At 38.9% G+C, this 25,861-nt stretch overlaps 1 protein-coding gene and 1 long non-coding RNA gene across 10 annotated transcripts in view; one reads left to right on the forward strand and one right to left on the reverse strand.

Moving 5' to 3' along the window:
• The window catches only part of MEGF11 (multiple EGF like domains 11), a 282,729-nt gene that overhangs the window by 241,066 nt on the left and 15,802 nt on the right, over positions 1-25,861 (reverse strand). Inside the window, exon 1 of one of the 9 annotated variants that reach the window (XM_027466490.3) lies at positions 22,399-22,639. The exons of the other annotated variants lie outside the window; for them this stretch is intronic. The gene's annotated coding sequence lies outside the window, so the exon portion shown is untranslated. Of the gene's footprint in view, positions 1-22,398; positions 22,640-25,861 lie in introns of those variants that run through there. 9 annotated transcript variants of the gene reach the window in all.
• LOC113844899 (uncharacterized) lies at positions 22,660-24,176 on the forward strand. The gene is made up of 2 exons (XR_003499893.3): positions 22,660-22,820; positions 22,997-24,176. It is a non-coding gene; the product is annotated as an uncharacterized lncRNA (long non-coding RNA).

Here is a 25,861-nt window from a genome sequence, read left to right on the forward strand (position 1 = left end):
AGACTCAGGTTTTCCTCCGATTACATTTTTGAAATGTGCTTTTAGAGATTATTATGAAGAGATTGAGAAGGGAGCACCATATTCCAGGGTACAAATGAGGACATTTTACAGCATAATAAATCATCAATAAACGCAAAAATAAATTAGGTGAGAAAAAAGTTCTGTATCTGGCAATCTTTTTGATCTTTCTGCACAGACTAGTTACAGATAATTTGAAGGTGACACCATAAAGCACATAAAACGAGGATATAGTTTCTCCCGAACTTCAGCTTACAACACTAGCTGAAAAAGCAGAGAACTCGGTGCACACAACAGTCACCGAGGCTCTTCCAAATCTTCTATGAAGGCTCTGCATAGCTTTCTAAATAGGGAACATTTAAAGAGGATGTAATGCATACAGAGCAACTCAGTGATGGTGCAGCCAGAAAAGTCCAGTAAGAATTACATGAAAGCAAACAAATACAGATTTTTAAGATTAAAAGTTGTTAGTTTGTGAAATAAATGCCCAGTACTGTCTCAACTTCCTGCCTTGTGCCTTTGGATGACACAATCAACAAGGCTTCCTTTGTATTTTAAGTTCTGCTTGATCGTACATTAATGCACTAGATAGTACTGAATCATCTGTTCTTGTCTGCAAGTAGTGCTGAGGATTTATAGCTATACAGCAGGAAGTTAGAACTGACGCGTGTGGGCAAAGTTAAAAAGACAGACAAGGTCATCTACAAACATCAGTCCTGGAAAAGGGAAGTAGTAGTATTTTAAAGAGAATTAATTATGGGAAATATATTAATAAACATGTCACGGAGTTTCCATTATATTCTGACCATTAAAACTGTTATCAGACATGGAATAGAAAGGTTTTGGTCTGTTATCACTTAGCTCTTGGACACTACAGAAATTAATATTGAAATTAACACCAAACACTGGGCTCTCTCAGCCATAACCAGCCTCCTTTCTCAGCAGAGGCTCCAGCACTTGCTGCTGGGGAGCTCTGGTGAGTTTATACCTTGAGGCTGGGTATGTGAAGAAACATAACGGAGCTCTCCAGGTTCCTTTCAGTGAACAAAGCACAAAGCAAGGACCATGTTAAAATAAGGGAGATTTTGCAGAAAGCTGTTTTTTAATCACATTGTGTTCAAGCAAACCAAGGGTAGGTCAGAACTAAGTACCTCGTTTTTGAATATCTTGTGTGAAACAAAGGATAAGCAAGTCCTGGCTAGCAGTGTCGTGATGTAGTTGCCTTCAGTCAGTGAAAAAAAAAAAAAAAAGATGTGATTTTGAAGATACATCTTTTACAAATCTTTCTTCTCCATGGCCTTGGGATTTCTATATGCATTTCAGATGGCTCAGCTTGCAGAGTTCCCTCTAAAATTAGATACTGAATGCATCAGAGTTCAGTTCAGGAGTCTACTTCAATTATAAGAGTCTCTTCCCGTTGAAATCAACTGGACTTATTGGTCTAATTAGAAATAAGCACATATTTAAGTGCTTTGCTAGAGACCCACAAATTGCAAAGCATTACCAGAAATCCACCCCAGGAGAGTCCCCTTGCTCAGCATTCATACTCCTGTTTTACTGACTCAGACTGGATCAGAACCTGTATGGACTTCTCATGAAGTGTCTCGGTATTCTCCAGGCAGGAATATTATGCTCTTAAGACTAAGAACATCTGCTGAAGAACATAAAACAAAACCTACCACTTCACATTCCTCTCTCATTCTTCTCAGTTACTCTTCTTTTTCTGAGCTGCTACCTCCATTTTCAGCCAATGTAAATGAAAATACTCTAAACCCATTTCCCCTGTCCTTCATTCAAGACCAAAAAACACCACACTGGACATCCCATCCAAACTCTTATTCCGATCTGAGATTCAAATCAGGAGGAAACACTGCCTGCCATACCACATCCATATCACTTTGGCTATTCCATTGTTCTTATCAAAGGCATTTCTAGGTGGCTTCCAGTGCAAAAAGAAATAGTACAATGATATATCTTTGACAGACTGGAAACCAGCAGAGGGTAGGATGACAATGCCCGCTAGCAAGAGAGGTGGACAAAACAGGAGCTTTTGCCAGCTCTACAGAATGTGGAACATTTGCCCAAGGAAAAAAAGATGCTTAGAAACAGCATAGTGCAATCTTTGTTGTGCAGTGAACCGAATAAAGATCTGATATTGAATGACATTCCATCAAGAGCTGGAGAAGCAAAGGACTGGCTCAACCAGGCAGTGCCTACTTGGTCTTCTCAGTAAGTACCGGACATCTGACAGTGATTACAGTCAGAGGAGGAAACTCTCTCTATATCTGAATAATTTAAGTCCATCAACTGAATACAAGTTTTCTTCATTCACCTTTACCTGTAAATGCTGGACATTATTTGTAAAACCCTCTCTGCAAAACCAGTTACTGTGTGTGGTGTTCACACAGTGACAGAGATAGACACGCTGACAGAGAACGCTGTACATACCAACCTAATGCAATTAGAAACTTCAAAGTAGCAGCTTTTGGTAAAAACATAGAGCAAAAACAACAGTTTCAAGATCATAGCACAGATCTGTGATAAACATTTCAAAAATATTCTCACTTTGATCTATTTAATAAGGTCATCATGGGCAAATTTACACTTGTAACAATATTCTGGTGCATAGAAAAACATGCGTTAAAGGTCATCAGTCCTTAAATACAAAACGGAAACATGTTAAAAATGTGTCCCAAGCCTAGCATACTCCTGCCACACCCCAGCAGTATCCATTTCATTTACATTTCTGGGTTTGCACCTTATTTCATAGGGTTCATGATCCACGTCTGTATTTGTGGAAATTATCTACTGTGAGTTGGGTTTGTGACTTGTGATAGGTGTTTAATATTATATAGGTGTTATGTACTAATTTCAACACTTAACAAAAAAGCGTTACATAATGAATACTCATTGTCAATCCCATCTTTTTTTTTTTGCTAACGGAGCATTAACTACAGCGAGGAGTAACATGCTTGCACCAGAGTGAACCTGACCATAGTCAAATATAGCAGAAAAACTCCAAGACACGTTAAGACTGCTATCTGTTTTAGTTCCATGTCTTCTTGGTGAAAGAATGATTCATTACAAAAGTGAGCATGCAGATTTCTGAAAAAATTTTACACCAGCAATATTATTATTGTTTACATTTAATAGCTGGCTCTTTAGCATAAACACATTGAAACATATTATTTTAACTTCCATTTGTGAAATTAAGAAGAATTAAAAAAAAATAATAAACAAATTAAAGCCTAACATACAGATTGATATGATATGTTATGGCATCAGCTTACAAAATGTAATGGAAATCATTATGCTTGCAATCATATGGTAATTATAACGTTGCTACTTCTAGGTATTGTTTTTCTTTGATTTTGTTATGTGCTTGGAAGAAGACACATGAATCCGTGTTAATCCTACAGCGCCCCTTCCATGTTTATAGGCTGAATACTGATCCAAAGTTCTAGAATCTACCAATATTCCAGTTGCTGTCATGTATTACCAGTGCTGTCCCTTCTGATAGACCTATCTTGATATATACTTACTGTGAATATTTCTGAATGAACCTCCTGTGAACATTCCTGTCACCCATATAGCAAAAAATGTACTGAATCTCTTTAAATTTATATATATATATATATATACACACATATATATATACACACATATATATATGTATATATATAAAAATACACACACACACACAAGCAATCTCTTGGTATTTTCTCCTAAACTCCCATGCTCACAGACCTGAGAATGGTCTTTGTAAGTAAATGAAGAACTACACAAGAGTGTAATTTTCCTAAATACTTCTCTTGCATAATGGAGGATTTCAGTTTGAAGGAGTTCTTAATGATGATCGTGACAGCAGCACTGAAAGTATTCCAAGGTTTCCAACAATGGTTCAAGGTTTCACCCTAATTGTCCCTACAAATTATGCCCTTCTTTCCAAAAGAAGATATAAAATTTATAAACCTCATGTGCTCATCTTGTCAGTCACAGTTCTACATTTATTTCCAAATAACCAGTTGTTTCCTAAAACCAGGAAGGTCAATGAAGCATGCAAGCACATCCATATATAGTTTGATTAATGTATTTTAAAGGACTTGAAAATATGGCTTTCCATGTTCTGACAGCAGATGCATACAGGTACACCTGTTACAAGACTGTTTTGCTGTTTTTGTTTGTTTTTGTTTTAATATTCAATCTTAAGCTTTGAGAGCTCCAAGTGGTATATTTTCTTGATGTACTGATGCATTAAAAGGAATTATGCATATAAACTTGGCCACAGCAAAAAGGGATCTTATGTCTTATAGTGGCTGGATTTGATTATTCAGATAAAGTTTGTAATAAAATGAAAGCAGTGTCAGGAAAAAAAAAAAAAAAAAAAAAAAAAGAATATTTAATTCCAAAGAAGAACAAGATTTTCGGTAATGAAATGTTTCCATCTGAAATCTTACACCAAAAGCAATTTGAATGGTCAATAAACTGCAGCTCCAACTAGTTCATAAATAGAGCAGACATATTAATGCCTGCCTTTGTTTCCTTCACCCTAGTACTGACTTACAGGCATTTCACTTGTTCAAATGAAAGAACAAGGGTACTATCATTGTGGGGACTCTATTTCATCTGATCTCTTGAGCTGCTGCACAGTAAAAGGAGCCAGACGTTCGTATGTATGAATTAAAATATTGGTTCTGCAACTCTATTGAAATGCTGCTGGGAGTGGGTTCAAACAGCAAGGAGAAATTTGGGAAGAAAGATATACAAGTTGAGAAAGGAACAGAGAAGGAATAGCACAAAAAGACTGACAGAAGAAAAGTACGGCAACAATTTACACACAATTACATGTACTACTACTTAGTTACAAGACCTGCTGTCAGATGTGCAGAGCAGGACTTGCTAAAGCTGGAGACATATTATTAGAAAAATGACTAGAAGGTAAGCTTCTGGCTTCTTGAAATGGTAAAACGCATTTATCATGTCTTAATTTCAATGAAGCCTTCCTTTTTGTCCTAACTGCTCACTTCCTGTGTGTCACTGAATAAGCCAGTGAAGCAGAAAAATCAACAACCAGGACAATATCCCACTTGTAAAGAACTCCATAAAGCCTGGGGGGCGCAGGAATGGAAGGTGTGGGGTGTGGGACACAGGTGCCATCACCCTGGAAGGAGGAATACCTGGAAATACAAGCAGTACAGGAATACATGTTCATACTTTTTTTTCTTTTATTTATTTTTTATTTTTTTTAATAAACTTACAATCATAGACTAGGTAGGAATTCATACAAAAAGCAGACAAAACACAAGCTAAAAAATAAAAACGCACAAAAATCTTTTCAAGCTTCTGTGAGGAAGCAAACTGAGAGAGGCACTCTCTGAGTTTCAGATGGAAATTAGTGCATTTCCTGAGACAACGTCACAGCACATTATTTTACCAGTGGCCCAAGCCATGGCCCTTGTGGGAGGCAGAAAATTTTGTCCAGGTGCAGAGCCGTAAGGGTGGGATATTTCTGGCTATTTATAAGTTAGAAGTTATTCAGCTGAACAAAGATTTTGCATTTAATTTGAAGCTGATTGGAAAATGTTATCGAGTTATCTCCTAACCAGATTGAGAAAACAGCAGCAAAATCAAATCATGGGATGAGTTTCATGCTCTCTTACAGTAGTAGTTTAAATTTGCTAAAGTTAATGGTATCTCTGTTGAATTACATCAGCTTTATTGCTCTAAAAGAACATACTAGTATGAACTAAAATGTTATCAGCTTATTATCGGTAATCTGCTTTTCAGGGGCTGCAAGGCCAGGAAAGAAGACTATTTTTTTTTTGACAGTCCAGTATACCAGGCAGACTGATACACTCTCAAGAACTGATAGCTCAAAGAAATCAAAAGACCTGAAATCCCATGAGACTCCTTGATGCTCTTGGAAGTAGAAATAAAACAGTCACCAGAAACAATCACCTTTGTCTCCAAGTGTTCTGAAATCAGCGATCATTCTTAAACACTGATCACAGTAATCTAAATCACAGACCATTTTGTGGCCTGACTATTGCTCAATTGATGCTGTGCTAAAAGACCCCTCTAAAGCTCCTTGTATCTGCCCGTTTATACATGGAGTAGATTGAGAGCAGCAGATGTCTTGGTGTGCAACTGACATCCAGTTGGTTTTGGATGGAGTTCTAAGTGCCAGCTTTTGCATTACAAGCCCTCAAGTGTCCAAACAGCATGCCTCTGAAACCATCGCCTCTGACTCAGTCGGTGCCATAAGCTACAATGAATTAAGCGCTGGGAATCAGAAAATCTCTGGGAATTTTACCCGAGTTCCAGCCACCTATAAGGCTGATAAGCAAAGTCTTTACATCTGTGCTTTGCATTACTTGCAAGCACAAGTTCTTCCTGATATTTCATCCTGATGCTAACTGCCCTCACACGATTCCACAAGGAATCAAATAGGCTACTGCAGGGATTTGACACATATGGATGCGTGTACCCCAATCTTGACACAATGCTAGTCTTGCCAAAAACAGAATGCCCCCGGCAAAGCAATTCCTTGAAAAATACATTTGGAAGGAATAACAAATGGTAATTAATTGCCTCAAATAAATAGCTTTGGCTTGAGTAACAAACCAGTTTGATTATACAAGGAAGAAAAACACCTTCCTAGCTTATGGGTAACCCAATTCATAAAGTTGAGCAGAAAAAAAATTGTAAAATTCTTTGCTGTCCTGCCCTCTTCTTCTCTGTGAATTGTATGTCATGAAGGCTTTAGCTGACTTACACATGCAGAGAGACAAAAGTCAGCTGAAGAATATCCAACTTTCCCTCCCTTTGCTGCAAGTCAGAAGGGAGCAACATGGGAACCAATTGCCTTGAACCTTTCAAAGAGGAAACAGAAATGTTCTTTCCCTTTGCTTATGCTTCACAGTGAGAAAGGCTGTAGGAGTGAACTGACAAAAAGGAGAAAGCCTAATTCCCACCCTCTAGGCAACTGACTATTGTTGCAGGTATTTGAAAAGCAGATGAACAAAAGAGGCAATGGGGACTGGGTTTTGTGCAAATAAGATGGAAACTGAGAAAGTTCTACTGTCTACCTCTACAGGCATGTTGTTATAAAGATTATTTAAACATGGAGTATCACATAATTCACGTACAGTTTGGCCTTCCTCGCCAACTTCCCTGGGGTCTCACTGATCTCTAGTCTCCAAAGCGCTGTGACATTCCAACCTGGCCACCTGAATGCCACATGCCATTGAATTCTGTCAAGCAACTGCTGTACCCAACGTAATGATTCCCTGAGGTATTGCTATAGGGCTTCCCACAGGTACAACCTCACTTTCCCATCTACCAGCTCTCTACAGACACTACAATAGTTAAAACATGAGCATCAACACAATGTGATTAAGAGCAGCTAGCTTATTTCAGAAACATACTAAATACTCATATGATATACATTGCACGCATTGTTAGGTTCCTTCCTGCTCTGTATGCACATTTTAATTAGATGAGGAATACCTGTGTCAAATTTATCAATGGTATAAAACCTCTGACTGCAGTGAATTTACATCCTTGATTTGTATTGTTCACAAATGGCTTTTTATGGCTAACAGTTTTTACTTATTTATCCTAAAAAAAAAAAAAATAAATCTTCTTTCATTTACAGTGATTTGCCCAATTTTTCCAGGAGGGAAATACAATTAACCACAAATAAGAGGAAAAAATTTAAAGTTGACTGATGAGATGCCGTTTTAGGACACTCAGTTCAATTACACTAAAAGCATTCTCTCTTTGTTACAACAGCACTTCCAAAATAAAGCCTGAGTTACAACAGAAGTAATGTGAAAAACTCAACCAAAAGCCTGAGGAAGGATTTCCCACATATCATGTCTTCCTCTATTGTGCAGGCCATCACTATTAGACACAGACAGCAGAAATTATTCCATAGAATGGTTTCTTTGGTACAATAATGAAAAATATTAGCAAACTCTTTAATTACTAAATACATTCCCTCAAAAGTATGTTTTTAAAAGACAGAAATGAAAAACTTGGGTCTTCGATAATGAAGTGATTGCTGAAGTCATGATAATAAGTATTCCCTTAAAAAGGGAATTCACGATGGTGATTGCAGTTTAAGGCGGCTGGTGTACAGGATTACACACAACATCAAAGCTAGTTTTCTGCTCTGACTCAGCCACTAGAGCAGCCTTCCTTTTTCTGCATCAACTGTAGAAGAGCCCAAGAAAAATAAGGAGAATATCCAGAGAAGTACTGTTCTGTGCTTGCTGAGGACCAAATACAGGACTAGAAAAAAAAAAAATTAAAAAAGATACAATCCAACAGAGCCATTGTTGTGTTGTTTGTTACTTTTTGTAAGATGCTCCTCAATGGGAGATAGTCTCTGTGAATTACTTCTTTCTTGTCTTCCCAGGTGTTAAGATATGCTAATATATTTGAAAAGCTGTGCTTAGGTCCTAAACATTAATCCAAAATGCACTAACTGAACAACTCCTTTGAATTGAATTGGTTTGGAATTAGGCCCAATAAACTGCTCTACTTTCAAAATCATAATAGAGGACAGAATTGACTAGTACCAAAGTTTATTACACAGCCACTGGACACAAATGCATTCAATATAATCAAGTTGCTACTTCTCATATTTTAATTATAGGAGAAGCATTGTAAAAGTCAGAATTCCATTAAAAACAGGCAGTTTAACAAGACCTAATAATAAAATTTTTATCAATAGGAATATTCAGAATTAACTTTCTGTGTACAAATTAGATTTTAAATAGCAGGTTCATTCCTCTGGTGATCTAATTTAGGTTTTGGTATAAAACAAATGCTTCAAACTCATAAAAAACCTCCTATGGTAAATTTTTATCCCTAACGTTTTCCAGCTGGTCTCTAATAACTATTCCTAATTGTACTTGTTAAAAAGTGGATTTATGAATCTCAATTAGACTGGTTTTACTTATCCTACAGCAATTTTCAGTACCAACCAAGCCCATTTCAAGATAGAAAAAAAGTTTTATGTGGATGACAGAATAATTATGAAAATAAAGAAGAAAATGCCTTTTATACAACTTAATTCTTAGTAATTCTATTTCAATAATCCAAACCAGAAAATACAGCATGTAATAACCATTTGGGGAACTTTGTTCATTCCACAAGTTACAAGGTACTTTTATTACTAGGATATTCAGCTTTGCTTGCATGCCCTACTGTGAGCATAAAGATTTACATCATTCTCAGTGAATCTATTTTAATTTTCTTTGCAAACTTAATATCCTGATTCAGCAAACTATTGAGATACAAGCTTAATTCTAAGCACACACTGAAGACCTCAGCCAGTGTAAATTTTCCTGAATTCATGCAGGGCAGCTTCTGCTAAGTTGTTAAGTGCACGCTTATCTTTATGGTTTAATGTCACTAAACCTTCAGTGGGCACCGAGTTAGCAGTTTACTGAAATATTTTGCTGAACAATGCTCTGTGTTGTGAAGGATGTGTTACAATACACCCTTGCAAAACAATGGGTTCCCTCTCATGACTAATATATACCCTAAGACCAGTTCTCACTTGACCTCAGTATAAATGTAGGCTATCCAAAAGTTTCTATCACCTTACTTTAAAAATGTATTTTTAAGTAGAGCCTTCACATCCCTTTGTTTGCAGGACCTTGGATAGGGCTTTGCAGTTAGGGTAAAGATATTAAACAACATCAGCCGTACCTTTGTACAAGTCTCATCCATCACCCACAGAAAGTTTTTGAAGAATTAGTAAACATGACTATGGATCTGCTGTGCCATATTTATGAAAAAAACAAAGCTTACACAATTCAACAGGAAAAAAAAAAAAGTGACAAACTATTATAGACTGGAATATATCCCATTATATGAGAAGAAACTTCTGCTACAAACACATTTTTTTCATTACCGAGTCTCCTACAACTTTCCCAGATGGCCAGGTAGTGGCTGTTCCTTGGGGGTCACCATATGCGCTACAATTAGTGAGTCATTTCTCTGATTAACATTCAGATCTCTGACAAACGTCCATGAAACCAGGAGACCAAAACCCCTATACATCAACCAGTAAAAAGAGGCTCTTCTCTGGTAAATTCTGACACCTAATTACACCTAATGCACTCACTATGACCATTCTCCTTGTACACCACTTCTAGCCAAAACAACGAACCAGGCTGACTTATTCCTTCAAGTTTCTATTAATTGCTAGGCTGAATATAGACCAAAAAATGCTATTTTTACAACATTACATCACAACATTGTCTTGCTGTTGCAGCCAAACACTTTGGCTTGAAAAATTGACTTCAGATATGTGTTAAGTAATGTACAATAAATACTCATCCAAAAGAAAAAAAAGAGAAAGAAATGCTAAATTACATGCAAACCTCTGCTGTCTGCACAAAACAGTTAAGATACGCCTGCTGTCCACTCGACATTTTCCTTAAAAGCTGCTGTGAAAAAATCAAACTTCTCCCCAGAAGTATTATGATTGAAAGTAGCAACTTGAAAACAGCAATGTTTTTATGGGCTCCTGTGAAGAGGATTCTCCACTGCTCAGTAGGGTGAATCCAACCTTCTCAAAAAATACTGATCCCATTATTCAGTTTTGGTAATTAAAATGTTTTCTAAATGATTGTTCCCCAGCAGGAGGAAATTGATTAATTTTAATGCATTATTGTATTTTAGCATGGAACAACTTTCCCCCGCCCTTGTTCCCACCATTCCCACCATTTGCAGATGAATTATTTAGACCTGAAGATTTGTCTACTCAATTTGACATTAAGCTTAAGGGAGTGAGTAGAGAAGCCCAAAGAGTGCCTCTTCATTCGCAAATTCAATTTTTTTCTATTTGAATATTGATTAGCAGGGCATATATCTTGAGGAAGTGGTTTGGCTAAGAGATCATAGATCTAAAAAATATGACTAACAGAATTCACATATTTAGAAATGCATTCAGGATTTTCAGTATACACGTATGCTTCCTCTTAAGTGTTTTGTTTTTTTTTCTATTTAAACTAAACCAAAAAATCCTACTTAATTTAAATATCTTTGAATAACACTCTAGATACTGTTTACAAATGTAGTGCCTCTTCAGAAACACAAACCTTAATTTAGATGCGTTGACTTCAGTTGACTTTGGGTTATTTGGCTATTAGTTGCTCATGTGAGTACTACAAGAGTTGAGGCAGCAGACATCTGGATAGTTAACTTCCAACACTGGTTCTCAAAACTAGATCCTGTCCCACCTTTTTGAAAGTTCACATAGTTTACAACTCTGTCACACCAAACAATATTTTAAATAATGAAAACTATTTTGTGTTTGTGGTCATCTTTTGCAGTGCTTTTTAACTTATGCAGAATCAATGCTGATACAGATGACCTAACACTAAATATTTTTTTGAAATGGTGTTTCTGCTCTTCCCCCAGGTTTTTTGTTCTTTCTACAAAGACTTCCACTTGATTACAAATTAGAAGAAGGAAAATCCAAAATGATTTTATCAAACAATAGAAAATTTGCTTACATATCCAGTTTTATTTGCAAGCAGGCTTCAGGTAGGTGACAAAACTGATACATAACCAGATCTTCTTGAAGAAAACTATCATCGCCCAGTTGAACAAAATATAGTAATACATGGGAACAGAACTAATTGTCTTTGGAGTTGCTAGCAACTGACAGCAGTAACTGCCACAAAATTAAAAGGGAAATGAGCAGGGTAGACTGGTCCATAGCTAATACGAGACTAAATTCGCCGAGGGATGCGTAGAGTATTAACAAGGACTTTGCACAGAATCTTGGAGCACTCTACAAATATACTAAGATTAAAAAAATATCAGGAGCATTAGTATTCCCAGGAAATATAATGCATTGATATTAGAGTGAATCTTTGACAAAGCCAAGAACAGGCTTCATCTTTCACAATTCTGTAACACATCTCTTTTTCTGGCACTAGACTTATCCAATAAACAACAGTAAGCAGTATATTTATTACTTAATATCAAATTCACAAAAGTACTCAAAGGTCCCAAGCAGAATGAAGGCCTATATATTATGTAAAGACATCCAAAGAAACTGTTTGTCCTAAAAAACTTACTGTCCTACATATATCTGATGAAAGTCTCATCTTCAAAAGAACAGCAAGACTTCAGCGCAGCTGAATATCCCAACTGCTAGCACTTTCCATCATTGTGGACCTAGCTTGAGTTCAGATTTGAAACTCAATTCTGACAGAGGTAGCAAACAATAAAAGGTGATGTCCTTCATGCAGCAAAGCTTTGGATTTTTGTTACACTTGTGAGCAACACAGAGGCTGTATTATATTTTTGGCATACACTGTACAGATTTAAGTCCTGTGCACAATTAAAAAATAATAATAATATTACAGTATAAAGGAGACTGGTACGAAGATCACCTTTTTCTGTTTCTAAACAGCCTAATACCTGATGCTGTTGAACAATTACTTTTAGCTATATGAAAAGAATTCTTTGTCCATGAACTCCTTCATAATAAATAATAATCTATTTTTCTAATATAAGAAAATACTTGCATTAAAAGTGTACATATATATCTATGACAGGCAACACGCAACAGAAATTTCTTTTAATTCATACACACGTCTAAGAAGTTAGCTGGAAAGAAAGTGTCTGACTAGCAGCAGGGGTTAGTTAGTAGGAAATGCACACATGCAAGCACTGCTTGCTCTGTGAGTTGATCAGATGGTCTGATCTGATCATAAGATCTTTCTCACTGTGACTTAAGGATTTACCTGAAGTGACATACCTTTTTAAGACTGCATTCTTCATGCTGGTAACGAGAAAAATGCATGAAAGCAGATGCACTAACCCTCACAAAAAAGTCAGCTCATAATATACAATGTACCCTCTTAACTGAGGTTTTGCATACTAACTCACAGTTTCTTCTACAGAACATGCAAGAAATAAAAAATTAATATTACTTGTTATTTTTCCCACACAATGTAATAAACAAGTGGTGTTCAAGTAACCCAAAATATGCAAAGGAGACCTTTTTAAATGTAAAAAGTAACCTTTTGGTAGAAAGAGTCAATGTTCCTAAATGGGTTCACTCAAGTAAATCCAGTGCTAACAAATCTATAATGCTGTCTCTCAGCTATGGCAAAAACAAAATAAAACAGAAGCAATAGCAAGAACTTTAGTTGTGTCTTCTAGTGAATTCAGTGTCCATGAAAGAACAAAAGAACATTGGGTAAGTTTGTTCATTCTTTAGTTACAACTGCTAAGTATTTAACTCACTGCAGTTTATTTTGTAAGATTACACCCCTAACTTTTTGAAATGCATGTCTAAAGATAAATCTACATACCCAAATACTGTCCTTTCAGAAGATCCATGTCCTCCTTTTGTACTACTTCCTTTTCAGGATTAAGTTGAATTCTTTTCACTAAGCTTTTCTAGCTTTTCGCTTTGCTGCTGACACCAGTCCACTCCCAAACACCCGTTATTCCAAACACCAACGAGGTGTCTGTTGACTACCAGATCCTCAAGAAAAACACCCGGAAAGCTGCGACTGAAAGGCACTGCTGAAGCCAGGCACAGTAAATTTGAATAGTACCAGACTGGTGGTAACCGTTCAGAGTAGAGTGGGAGCACACAGATAGCAGAGTTGAAGTCTACAAGAACGGTCACACTGAGGCCGTGTTCCTTGGTGAAGTAGGGACGTAGCGCTGAGACACCAGTCCTTCTACCTTTCTGGGTGCTCCTTCAAGCACAATTCAGCAGGTCGGAACAATTGGATCCTAAAAACATCTACTTTTCCCTTCAAGTAAATACAGGGTGCTAGATTACTGCGATTTTCACTGCAACAGCAATTTTTGGAGCTCAGAATGCATATTTGCTTTCCCCTTCAGCATATTCTGCACATCCACAGGCTGTGTATGAAAGTCAGAGCCTATTTCATTCTAGAGTACCTGTGCGAACACATCTTTTACAGAAGTCAACAGAACTTTAAGTCTATATTCTGCTCCTGCATTGTTTTAACTAGAGTGAAGAAGGAACCAAACAAGATGCAGAGTATGTTCAGGAACCAACAGCTGAAAGCAAAAAGGCTGACACCCTTTCCATCCTTCTTTCCTTGCTATATCCCATAGTCCACAGAGTTCTAGTTGCAGAAGTCCTACAGCACCAATTTTCTGGACTTCTAGGAGCTTAGAACGAAGCAAAAGGATTAGATTGTAGGTATTCTGTTTTTGGAATGCCTGCATACAGAGCAACTTAAATTTAGTTCTCTACTACACAGAGAATACATACTATAAAATTATCCTCTGCCAAATATTCTGACAAGCTCCCTTCAAGTGGAGAATGTTATCCTTAAACAAAGCCTAACAGAACACTAGGGATAAGACAAAAGAAAGACCTGCAGGAAAATAAAAGAGCACAAAAAAGAAAATATATCAGCTGCTAAAAAAAAAAAAAAAAAAAGTGAGGAGCATGTCTAAATTATCTACGAAGCACCAACTTTAAACAGGGGATGTTAACCAGTGCAACAGCATCCTGCTACCTGCTTCTCCTTTCCCCTCCCCTCTTTCTCCTTCTCCCAGGCAAAACAATTTCAAACACCACGCACAGAGCTGATTCGTCACTTTCCCATTCTCACTTAACTCGTGTATTTCTGAGGTGAGCTTCTTATCTGTTGTTGAATTTTATTTAGTTGTCTTGTTCTCCCCTCTTGTTTATCTAGTTGTGGTTCTTTTTCTTACTCTCTTCCATATATAAAAGTGACTTTCTGTATTATTTCTACCCACACACCTCTGCTTGCCAAGCTATTTTCCATTGCCTTTCTTGTTTAACATTGTTTGCCCCCTATTCAGAGTTCCCACATATTTTTCATTTTACAGATCAGAGCAAAAGGAACAGCTCTGTTTTCAGACTACACTCTGTTCATCCACAAACAATCACATAGACCATATTTGAGAAACAAATTTCACTTCCATTTTTATCATCCAAGGTGATAAAATCTAAGTAGGAAAGAAAGATGAAGAAAAATAAAACTGTTCAAAACGCCTATGGATTGGAACGGACATACCACGTGCCTTAACTGTTAAAAGCACCCACTGCGTTCATTCAGTTTATTAACAGATACTTCACTATCTTCTGACCACAAACAGCAGATGGTATTTTGTCATTTGACAGACCTCAGTTTACATCAGTCACAATGCCTGCCCCAGAGTTTGTAACCCAGTGCTAGGTAACAAGTGGCTGAATCCTCTCCTGCAACAGACAATACTGTGAAAACGAGCCTTCTTCCATCTGCAGTTTACAAATCTCTCTGTATATTTGACTACCATTATTACAAATGAATGTTTTGTAAATATAATTTACCACTGTTTTAATTTCTGTGACTTATTCCCAGTAGCCCTCACTGCGGAGACTGTATCTAATCAATCCTCAATTACTATGCAAATATATCCTATAGGCTACTGATGTCTTTCCTTTCAAACACTTAATACATAATTAATGACAGCTATAACGACACCAAAGACTCTAAACGAAAAGAACTTCTCTCTATAATTTATACTTACCACCACTAAAGAAGACTGATTTGTTGGAGTACTTATTCAAGATTTTTGCAGTCTTCTGGAAAAGTGATTATTATTAATTCTAGTCAGTGACTGCAGTTACTGGACTTTGCTCCTCAAAACAGAACTCTACATAACTAAGCATAACTATCTTTCCTGTCCTAAGATTATCTGGAAGTACTTAGAGTTACATCCACAAATCCTCAATCTCAGAAAGTTTACAGACACTTTAAGCCATTAACAGAAACATCACTATCCTTCACACAAGATACATACATACATGCAAAACTCTGTCTAGCTTATACACTGTAACTTTGTCAAAACCTGTGAAACCTAGAGTAAAGCTCAGAGCTACAAATGATAATCTTCAAAGTTGTTCATTCATTCACAACAAATTTTTAAATACAGAAAGGATGAAAACAAGGCATCATTATGAAAGTACAAGATTAATCTCACTTGATTTGACTAATCCAAGCATAAGGTATCTGGCCTGCTCTGGGCTGCCAGGCCCCTTTGGAGGAGGAAGGGGCACAGACATCCTATCCAGAAGGCAATTCATGCTAAAGAGGATACCTACCATCTGCAGAAACAAGCCTCCAAATGTCTACTAAGCAGTGTCTCTTTGCAAAGAATTATAAAACTCATCTTTCTCTAGAGTTATAGTGTGTGACTAGTCACATGGCCTTCTGTAGAAGGCAATGTGTAATAACAGGGAGAAGTAAATTCTCTGATACTTGAATTGTATCTATAAAATAACTGATTGGCCCTGTTTGGGTGATAAAATGCCTCCCTGAAATATGCAGAAAAAAGAAAATTAGAAGAGGAAAAGGGATGAAGAACATTGCTACATTGGACATTTTTACTAAGTTTGAGAAATGGTAGGTGTTGTAACTTTAATGGTTTTGATTTGCCTTATCCATTTCAACACACACAAGTTAATACAATTTCAAATTAATCAGGCAGCACTTCTTTAAAGTGATATTTACAGCTTTTACATTTAAATGAAGGCAAAAAAGTATAATTTATGCTATAATAATGCCATATACAGTGTCATTGTTTTAATTCTTTAATAGAATTAAGCTAGCTGTGGCAAGTAGATAAAAACCCTTTGAATAGTGAAACATTGCTATAGTTTGTCTTGTCAAGGCTTCTGCTTCTAAGAATATTTATGATTTTACTGTTCCTTGAGAACCATAAATGACATAGCATGTCAATGAGAGTTTCAATCTCAGTCTGGATAATTCCATCCAGAACTAGAGTATAACTCAGTCTCCATCCCCAGATAACCCCAGCCTTTCTCCTTATGCTGCTAACAAAGGGTGTAATACTGGACTTTCTCCCGAGGAAAAAATTCTTTACCTTGTGCTAACCTCCATGACTTCCCCAAGACTGCATGGAATGAAAATGAATGCAGCATTTCATTGTGAATTAAGAAAGCACGAATCAGGCTCCACTGTACAAAGTGCAATGGCAGTTTTCTGGAGTGGCTGCCTGTCAAGTAGGTAGTAGACTATGATGCACGACTCATTTGACAAACTGAGTGTCAGTGAAGTCACCTACCAGTGTCCTATGCTGCTACCAAAAGCATGTTGGCTGCTAAATGACTTTACATTCTTTTTTTCTTTTTCTACCAAGCTTATTTTAGAAAGGTTGTATATCAATCTGGAAAGTGCTGTGAACATGATGTTATCATAATGGTACCATATGCCAGTCGACTACTTACAAATCATCCATGCTTCTCTCACTTGGTAGATTTTAAAAGCATGATAAAGAACTTGATTTTCCTCATGCTTACACTGACTTTATATCAGTATACTTCCACATTTTACACTAGTTTAAAAAAAAAAAAAAAAGAGAGAAAAAAAAACTGTACCAAAGCCTCTGCTTTATGAAGACTCTTAATATGTCTCTGTCAAATGACTGCCTTTGTCAAAACCAGACATGAGTATTAAAGATTCAAACCCTATGGAAAAGTAGAATATGCTCCACAATCACCTTAACCTAGTACAGAACCTACAGAAGTAGGTTTAGGTTGCATCCTTTAAGTTTTGGAGCTTTCGATTTGCTCTCTTGTTCTGGTACCTTAACAAGACAACTGAGAATTCCATCTTAAAGTTTCTCTGTAGCTTTTTTCTTACTTCGTTCCAGAGAAAGCAGATTTTCATGTGTTCACAACACTTCATAAACCTTGCAAAAAAAATCATGTACCAAAAGACTTTTGATAACAGCAGGTAATTAGCAAGAGTCTAAATCTTAACAAGGAATCCAAGAAAAGTGTTTAAGGAAAAGTTTAGCTCCATACTTGAACTTAAGAGAACCTGTATCCATTTCTACTCATATCTACCAGTTAAATTTAAAAGGAAAAAAAAAGAAAAAGGTTGTTCACAAATTTCACACTTGATTAACCTTTAGGCTATCATATTCTGGCAGTTCTTGAGTACCTTTTTAACTCTTCAAAATATTTCTCAGTGGCTATTAGTACTAGTGTTCTCAGTGACCATTAGAATGTGTTGGGTTGAAAACCTTAGAAAATGAAGTGCACAAAGTCACAGCACAGAACTATTTTTCACTCAACTACTGTGTCTTACTCCTCTTCCAGACAAAGCATCTCTCTAGCAGTGAACATGATTTCAGCCTCATGCCCATTTATTCATTAGCCTCTCTAGTCAGGCTGTTACTAAGGGAAATTCTCCGCGGCAGTTCTTACTGCAAAGGAAAAAGTTAGGCCTACCAGTTCTGGACTTGTTTGCAATTGGGTTCAAGTTGGATGTGCTCTTCTTTCCTGCTGCATTTCTGCAAGCAGGCTAAGTGGTGACCTTCATCTTGTACCTCTCTTCCTCTCTTAGAAAGAAGCTTTCATACAAATTTCAGTACTTTCCCCTTAGAGCAGCAACAGACAGAAGAAACTGCCTGGAGGGCTTAGAACTACCGCGCATACACAAGTGTTTGTAAACATACGTGTCTTAGAGAATTCTGGATTAGTCTTTGGATATCCTGACTAAACACCTTAGACTCTGGGCTGTAGCACACTGTTTTGCAGTTACCCATTCTGATCTTCACAAGGGCATGGAACATTGGCTCTTCATCAGTCTGGTATATAATCATTAATTCCTAGAATAAGGATCCCATTTCGTAAACTCAAAAAAAATTCCTTCCCTGTGTACACATACACCAATTGTACATCATTCGCAGGAGTCACATAGAAGTATCATGTGGCAGGAATCATCTGGCAGTCTTTACAACTGATTCTGTTTGGGATTTGTCTCCTTTGAGGGTAGCTCTTAATTTTCTACAAGCTTTTTCATATATCTCTCCTTAACACACAGGACTTCCTCACTGAGGTTCCAATCAGTTTTGTGCAAAGAAAAGTACCAATTGCTACTGCGGTACAGTCAGCCTGCACAGTACAGAACAATGAGGGTGACTTTTTTTTCCATCTTTCCCATTAAGATCTGAACAACCCTTTCTTAGGGGTAACCCATTTATTCACAACTGTAATTGTAACTATTGCTTTAGTCCTAGGTTTTACATACGAGTCATTTTTTGTAGTATGTGAGATAGCCAGGGAAGGATTTAGTTGCCTGAACATGGAGTCCAAGTGGTACCTGAACATGCATACCAGGGCATCAGATATGACATAAGACTCACAGGACAACTGAATGCTGATGAAGCAACAACTAGAGACTAGACAGGTTACCGCAGAGAACCAAAGATGACCTAGACCTGAATCCTACCTCAAACTACAATGAGGTCCAAAGTCCATCACCACCAATGGAGAAATTCCCAGTGACTTTGGCTTTGAACTGCAGCCAGACTCTGATTCTTGCAGTGTTACAGCTTCCTTTGCATGGATATGCAAGGGAGAAAGGGGCTGTGTAAGTAAACCCATGTCTCTCAGTACTCCTCTGCAAGATGCAACCAGAACTGACATATTTGCATGGAATGACAATTAGAAAGAGGTGTGTAAATAGGTAATTCAAACCCACGGTGGTACAGATGGATGGTTTGTGGGAATCCACCACACACACTATGCACCTGAAAGTACCTGACAGCCAACAGCAAGCATACAGGTTGGAACTCTTAAAGCGTAAAAACAGTGCGGACACCACAATTCCCCATTCCCCCATGCCTCCAGCCCTCGTGTTTCAAAATAAATAAATAAATAAATAAAAGAGCTTATAGCTTTTATATAAAGTACCTGTGAACTGTATAAAGTCTCCATTTAAATTCCTGCCCCAGAGATTTGCACAGCAGTGCCACCAGAAGTAGTAATTACATCGAAGCTTTTTAGTATGCAGCAGTATGCAGCACTTCTCTTTTTAAGCTGAACAGCCATAGTAGTATCATAAATATTATATTTAAATAGTAGCCCAAACCACATGGTTTTGAAAACAATAACACAACACATGCTTTGTAAGAACACAGAATTGGAAATGATTTCACAGACGAAGATAAAAGATTTGCAAGAATTGTGACCACACTATGGAGAAGTAGTTGTACTTGAAGGTACGTTCCCAGTTCCAAGACAATTAACTGTATTCAGAGATTTATAGTTTTGCTGTATGCATTTGCTTAAATACTAAGTCTGTCTAACATTTAAAGCATGATGAAGTATTCCAAGTAAAAATGGCTGAATGCCCCATTCATAGTAAATACACTCACAGACACTCAACTTAGTGGAAGACAGCACTGACTTCTATTTGATTATCTGACTATTAACGTATATTTAATTGAAAAAGCAAGATATCAAATTAGCCCTTTTTCAATAGCTAAAGTACAGGGACAACATAATTCATCATAATATTTTATATTTTACCTCAGACATCTTTTTTGATAGTTTGACTAAAATTATGTAATTTTATAAAGTAGATGACTGGCTGATTAGAAAGACAACACTGAAATCCCCACATGACTATTTTTACTGCTTCATATGTCTAAACACTTTCACCATACAACTTTTACAATTCCACATCAGATTTACTTGGCTATTAACAAGAAGCAGGAAAATTTTATATATATATATATATATATATATATATATATATATATATATATATATATATATATATTCAACAGTTTGAACATTGAAGAAGTCTCCAGAGGTTGGTACTAATAAATAAGAACTCATGCACTTGCACTGAAACTAATTTTGCTAACATACATCACTACCCTTTAACACACGTGCTCATTAATATTTACTATCCTAATGCAAAACCAGTTGAGGTGCCTCACACTAACTTTCACAGACTCCACACCAGGTTCGATGAACATAAACTTATTCTTCAGCTTTTGCAAGACCAGATGCTCAGTCTCTAAACAATCACATCAAATCAAATCCTATGACGAAACTGATTAGCTGATTTATTCGCCTTTATTTTGCGCTACTATCAGCACAGCAAGAACCCATCCATCAGACTTTACTCTGAGAAGGAAAACTTGTGGAATTTAATAACAAAATGGACATGTAAGAAAGTCCAAACAGAGAGGGACAGACAAGCTTTGGATGCACTCTAAGGGAACTCTGACAGTATAGGAAGAATTTGGTCTTAGTCTTACGTATCCCAGAAGAAACCTCTACAGAATTTTCTATTCACATAACAGATCTCTGTTACTGAAATACAGGACTGGGCATTACAGGGGGTTCTCTCCTGCTTGCCTAGATATGGAAGGTAGACAGGCTGCTACATTCCAGGTAATTCATAATTCATACGTTACATATTTATGTTCTAAACCAGGTGGTCATCAAGATATGAACTGGAGGCTTCCTTTTAGTTAACTCCAGACTTCTTCCTGCTAGGGGGTTAGCCCGAGCCTTTGCAGTATTTAGCGGTCACAGGGTTTATTTAAATCTCCAACCCCTGTGATACTTCAAGAGATTGGCTGCCCTGCTTTCACTAAACATTGATCCTCTGCCCACCTCTCAGGGCCACGCAGATGCCCAGTGCTTGCAGACGGATGTTAATAACTGCCAGCATCACAACTCAGGGCTGTCACCTGAGAATCTCAGCAGAGCACTTAAGGATGCTGGTGCCCCGACATTCCCAAACTTCTCCCTCCTTGTTAGCAACCATCTGGCAGAGTGGCCAGAGCTCTTCCTAGGCAAACGAAGGGAATGTTTGGCAGCAGTGAGCAGCACCGAGCAGCACCAGCGAGAGTATCGTTACACCAGCTCCCAGCCTCAGGAACGGAGGTGTCACTCCCAGGCAGCATCCTACAACTTCTCCCTTGTGCCTCTCCCTACTCCCAAGACTCTCTCCATCGCGAGCCCTGTCAAGTAAATGCAAGGGAAGCAAGGCAACCCCAAGCAGCGAGGCAGCAGCCCGAGTCCTCTCACCCGCGCAGAGCAGCAGTCCGAAGGCAGGGACAAACGGGGACAAACGTGTCTCCCGCAACCAGAAGAAAGTTCGTGCCGACACAACACCCCAGTAACCCGTGCGATGTGTGTGTGTGGGGGGGAGCTTCTGAAAGAAGCGCTGATAGGGGAGAGTCCTAATACAGCCGTAAGGTTTCCCCTACGCGCATCTCTCGTAGATCATCACTTCCAAAATCATCAAGGAGAGCCCAGCGAAGGCTCGGGGAAAAGGACAGAAACGGGGGCGGCTGGCGAGAGGTCGCTCCCCCGGCCCCAACTCGTGCCGGGTGTCCGGGCAGCAGCAGAAGGAGCCGGGGAGGGGGCTCCAACCGTGCAGCCAGAGGGTGCCGAGCAAGCTCCTTGCCCCGCGGAGGCTACGCCGGGAACGAGCGGGGCTCGGGGGCCGCAGGCAGCGGGGCTCCGGGCCGGCTTTCCCCGCAGCGCCCGTCCCGACTCGCACCTACCTCGGGGGGACCGGGGCCGGCTCCCGGGGCTGGCTCCCGGGGCTGAGGCGGCGGCGGCTGCGCGGCGCTGGGGAGGCGGCGAGCGGCGGCGGGGCCGAGCCGGGGCTGCTGGCACGGGGAGCGCGGCGCTGCTGCGGGGGGCTCCGGGCGCCTCTTTGGCTCTGTTCGGAAAGTTACCGCGGCCGCACGACCCACCTTAAACCCGCCTCCCCGCAGGACCCGGGGGAGGGAAGGAGGAGCGGGGAGGAGACGGGGGTGGGGGCTCGGAGCCGGTCCGGCCCCAGCGCAGCACCGAGGCGCGGCGGCAGCTCCGGGATGCTGGGGCCGGCTCCGAGCGCCGAAACTTTCCCGTTTCCCGTGGCGCTGCAGCTGGTTTTGGGCTTTTTCGCTCGTTCGTGGTTGGGTCGGCAGCTGGCTAGCTGGTTGTTTATTTAACCATTTGTTGTTGTTGGGGGAAAGGAGGGGGGGATTATTTAACCATTTATTGGGGGCTGAGGGGGGGGGGGAGGCAGCGTGATCTAGTGCCGGAGCCTTCTGTTCTCTGATTTTTTAATATATTTTTTTTCCTTGTCCTATTCAACGAAAACACTGTAAATAGACTCAAAGGACAAAGAATCAGACTGACGCTCTGGCATCCCAAGGTTGCACCCGAGCCGTGCATGTGGAAATGAAGAAGCAAACTCTGGCTGAGGCAGGAACACTTGGCAGCTCAGCAGAGGGTACGTGAGAAAAAAAAAAACAAGGGTCCCTGCCTCCTGCGGCTGAAAGAACGGCATGTCCAGAGCAGAAAGCTATCAAACTCCTCGGATGTGCTCAGTGGGAGATCATGCAAACTTCTGGACCCGTTTCAAGGTGCCTCGGTTTGCAACTCCACGCATGCATCCATTTTCAGGAGCATGCAGCTGTAAGCAAACACAGAGATGCTGGCTGGCGCTGATGCCAGGCAAGACCGAGCGGATGCTAACAGTGAAAAGCACGACGGAAAATCTACCTCTTCTCTAGCATCCTCTACCGTCCAGAGGATCTGCCCTTGTATTGTCAGATCGACTGCACTACTGCTGCTTTTTAGGGTTGCTCAGTGACACTGGATGCCCGAAGAGATATCAGGCAGGGAACAAATCTCATCCTATGGCTGCAGTTTCCCTCCTGAAAGATGTACCAGAAGTTATATGCTAAAAATCTTTAGACCCAAATACTTGTGACAAGTGATTTTAACAGCTGCATTAACTTAGCTCCTAGCCAGCAATCTTATGCTAATCTTGTACAGTCTCTTCAAGATGAAATGCTCTATTGGTGTTATGTATTATTTCTGATAAATTTCTAATTAGAACAATAACACTGGCCATGATCAGGCTTTTTTAAATCATCTCAGTATGTAAGAAATGTAAGACCAAGACCAATTTGATAATATAGCAAAACGGCTAATGGAACATTATGTCACTGCAGCCACACGATGGATCTCCCCATCATACTATATTTTATGTACATGTGAGGCTGCCAAAATCCTTTGTCCTGTGCTGTGCATTTCCTGGTAGCACGCCAGTACATGACCGCAGGTGATGGCACAGTTTCAAATGGGATAGTTTGGGCCAGAAACGATGCACTGTTTCCACAAGGGACTCACTGCAGCCTCCCAGCCTCCTGAAAAATTTCTCCACTCCTCCCACTGCTTCTGTGCTTCCAGGTCCCTAACCTTCCCCTTGCTTCTCTGTCCTGGTTTGCAGCGCTCCTAAATCTTGTGCCAGCCACCTAAACTGGGAGCAAAGGACAGTGAAGAACACGTATGCTGGAAGTGACTGCTGGCTTACCCACTTCTTTTCTGCAAACCCAGCTCCCTCCTTTTTCACTAGCTCCGCAAGGCTATTTTTCTTCATTAGCTATGGTTAAGGCAACCTGACCAGGAGCTGCGGCACTACTGGTGCCTGAGGTCAATTCATCCCCATCTTTCCCTACCTGTTCTTAATTACTTTTTGTTCTTTTTTTTTTTTTTAATAAACATCCTAATAATGAATTTCAATAATGAATTAGCAATCGTGTTTATTATATTATTTTCAAAAATTAAAAAAATTTAATAGATCAAATTTGAACTAGATTTATTGAATAAAGGTAATTAGTTTTGTTGTTTGTATAAGAATATTAAAAGCACCAGTTGCTCCATACTGATGGCATTGTTTGTGACTCAGCACTGTCACCAGTTTCCAGTTGGGGAAACTATTTAGCTTCCCTGATCTTTTCAAAATATAAGGTGCTGTCTGAATTGCATGGAGACAGAACCAGTCTACATAAAATAATTCAGGCCAGTTTGTTGCTATAATTTTGTTTCTAAATGTTTTTTTGTCTTCTCTTTAAAACTTTCAAGAGAAGTGTCCTGTCAAACTACAAGTACCCTAAATGTCAAAAAAGATATTACACTGTTGCATGAATGTTTACAGATGTTTGAGACAAAGCACTCATTCCTGCTCTTCCTTCTCATGTAAAATCCCATACAGTTCAGCAGTTTCATTTGGAAACAAAAGTATAGTCCTTGTATTCTCTGAAATAAGGTTGTCCGTTTGAAGGGTAGTAGACCATAGTAAATTTCAATGCAACTGGCAATGTATGTGTTTTACATCTGAGGTTGACTACTGTAATACTCATTTATTCAGTCTCTATTTAAATGCAACTGCCCTCTAAACAGAGGGTGAGTAAAAAAAAAACAAAAACAAAAACAAAAACAGCATGAGATTGCATTACATTGATTCTAATTCAGTCTATTTTAAAAATGCACCATTTACAAATAAGAAGGTATTTTGGCTTTTTTCTTCTTGTTGACGACTCAGTGAGTCTAGCTCAGAGTTATAGCTCTAACATCAAGCTGAATCTTCAAGCTTAGCAAGATTATTCCATAATTTAGAATGAGTTTTGAAATTCTGAAGGACAAAATAACCCTCAGTTATTGGTACACAACCTCAGTTTGGTGAAATCGTATCTTTGGTTATTCCCATGCAACTTGAGCAGCCACATGAAACTGAGAAAAGAATTTGGAGGGGAAAAAAGAAAAAGCAGGAGTGCATTACAGGAGTGAGTCTGCAACAGAAAACTGCTTAATAATTCTGCTGATAAAGTGTGAGCCAGAAAAGAATTCATTTTTCTCTCCCAGAGCACAGCTGGGGTGACAGGACTTTAAAGAAGTGCAGCACTTTCACAAAGGTAAGCAGGTATGTCCTTCAGTACAGACAGACAATGGAAGTTTGAAAACAATGAAGTCACTGGGAGCTTTGCCATTGACTTTTGGGGGAAGCAGAAATTTACCCTGGGAGATCTGCTGAGTAAGAAATTGCCACTTGTACACGCTTTCTCTTCAAAGCCAAATCACCTTCAAGAGCACTTTTTACTGCTTCTATTTGCTTGCTTCTGCATGTCCAATTCAAAACTAGTTCCTATCCACTTTTACATTTTCCATATGTTCTTTTTTCTTAAAGGG

This window comes from Anas platyrhynchos, chromosome 11 (assembly GCF_047663525.1).
Source record: "Anas platyrhynchos isolate ZD024472 breed Pekin duck chromosome 11, IASCAAS_PekinDuck_T2T, whole genome shotgun sequence".
Taxonomy (NCBI): domain Eukaryota; kingdom Metazoa; phylum Chordata; class Aves; order Anseriformes; family Anatidae; genus Anas; species Anas platyrhynchos.